The following is a 2,266-nucleotide window of genomic DNA, read 5'->3' on the forward strand; positions in this document are numbered from 1 at the left end:
CCCCATGGATCAACGCCATGCAAGCCGTTCCATCGACATACCACCTACGTGTCAAATTCTCGACCCCAAACGGAGTCGCAGCTATCTGGGGGTGTCAGAAACAGTCGCGACTGTGCTTCCTCGCGGAGCACAATTTAAGACAGATGACGACCTCTACAACGGAAAATTGCAAACGCACGAAGATTGATAAATCTTCGACCGACAACGTTTCAAGAAAAGACGATTTAACATCGTCTGCTGACGCAGACGCTTGACGCAAACGCTTCGGACGTCGAAACTCAACACGAGTCCGAAGCCGATGCTACAAATCAACCGGAACATCCAGAAGAGAACGCTGATCTGAAATAATCTTTCTTCAGAACCGAAAATATTTCGTATAGTCTTCGAAACAACCGCGAGACGTCGCCAAGTTAAAATTCGAGACGATGCGAACAAATTGTCCGACCACAACCACAAAAACCTTACACCCCGTTCGTCGATTGGCCCCGAAGAACGTGTCAGACGTCTTAAACGAACGCAACTTGATCACTCTTTTGATCTTCGAACGTCCAACACAAGGACGAAAGCGCGCTACAAAAAAAAATCCGAAATTTTGGTCTAGCACTTCCACTTGGCTTAAACATTGTCTCTGAAAAGATGCTCGATTCATAACATACAAGTCATATAAGCCGAGAACCTATCGGGGACTTTAAATCGGTATGAATCAGGTAGAAATCGCAATAGGAAAATCGATAGCCGGCTAGTCACCGCACAAACCTTAAAACCGAGAGTAAACCTAGGTCTTGCCCTAAACCCATCGATTGGTCTCAGACATCTCAAGACATGATATCTAAACGATACGAGATCCTAAACCATGTCTCTCCGTTCACATCTCAACGTTCCCGAAAGTTGTAAGAATAAGAGATTTTTACGAAAAGTCATGAACGAACCGACAGATTGAACGTCCCAACGGAATTAAATATGAGACGACAGCTCAAATTTACTTCAAATTTACTCGAATCAATTCGAAATAAAACGCCCATCATATATAAAGACCGCATAAAGCGGTGGGAAATCAAAGCCACACTCGGCAGAAAAAGACAAACAAAACCAAACTCGGCAACAAACGCAGGATAAATAAACAACCTCCTCCCTCCAGATTTTCACTCCACCTCTCAAGTTTCAAAGTAAAAGTTCCCGGACAACGAAGCTCCAAACGCATCCGCGGGACGATCCACCTCCCCGCAATCACTGGGAAACTCGGTCGTGGTCTCTACGGTGTCAGGAGAAACCGGGATGGGATCCCAAATTCCCTGAATCATCCCGTCGATTGGAGGAATGAGCGCCTCAATGCAAGCATGATCCTTCATGCCACCCTTCATTAACTCCATCTCCTTCTCGAAAACGTAATCGTCCGCCCGCGTCTTCCAAAGGCTCCCTACTTAACCGCGACACTCACGGAAATCGCCTAGCGAGGTGAAAGCATCCATGAGGTTCCTATACTCGACCTGGAATTGAGAGGCGCGAGTCTTCATCACCTCGACAATCTCCCTCTTGCCCTTTCGTTCAGCCTTACGGACAGCCCTCACATGATCACGAGCGAGTTGCGCATCTCGCGCCAACATCTCGGCTCATATGCGAGCAAGATCCTTTTCCGCTTTCTCCGCTTTAAAGCGATAGATCATGGCTTCTCTATGGCTCGCCTCAAGGGCCGATTCAAGCAATTTCAAGCCCTGCAATACCGATTAACATCTTATAAGCAAAAAAAAAATATATATACTTGAAACGATCGTCAAAATTCTTAAAGCCTATACCCCGTTGATGATACGAGATCCTTCATAACGATCGTCAAAATTCTTAAAGCTTATACCCCGTTGATGATACGAGATCCTTCCGTGACGAATTTCGGCCTCCCCGACTCGTTCGTGGCCGGAGGAGCATCGAAGCCCGACGGAAGACCAGCGAAGAAATCATCGAAGTCTGGAATAGGAACCTCGCTCGTACCGCTTCCATCACCGAAAGCAAGGTCTGGATCCCATCCTTGAAGCATGGAATCGTGCACCGAAAACTCTATGTCACCAAGGTCAATATCTTTCCCCTTCGAAGAATTCAGCCCCGTCGCAACCGTGGGAGCAGCGTTGGGTCCTTGGTCATCGGGCTCGGAGTCACTCCCTAATTCCCCGCCCAAAGCAGGACTAGGATGCACAAACCTCAATGACTTTCGAACTCTCTTCGGCGCAAAGGAAGTCAAGAAAAAAGGACCGTTCCTGAGAAGATCCCTCACCGT

The sequence above is a fragment of the Brassica oleracea genome, chromosome C4 (assembly GCF_000695525.1).
Source record: "Brassica oleracea var. oleracea cultivar TO1000 chromosome C4, BOL, whole genome shotgun sequence".
In the NCBI taxonomy this organism is placed as follows: Eukaryota; Viridiplantae; Streptophyta; class Magnoliopsida; order Brassicales; family Brassicaceae; genus Brassica; species Brassica oleracea.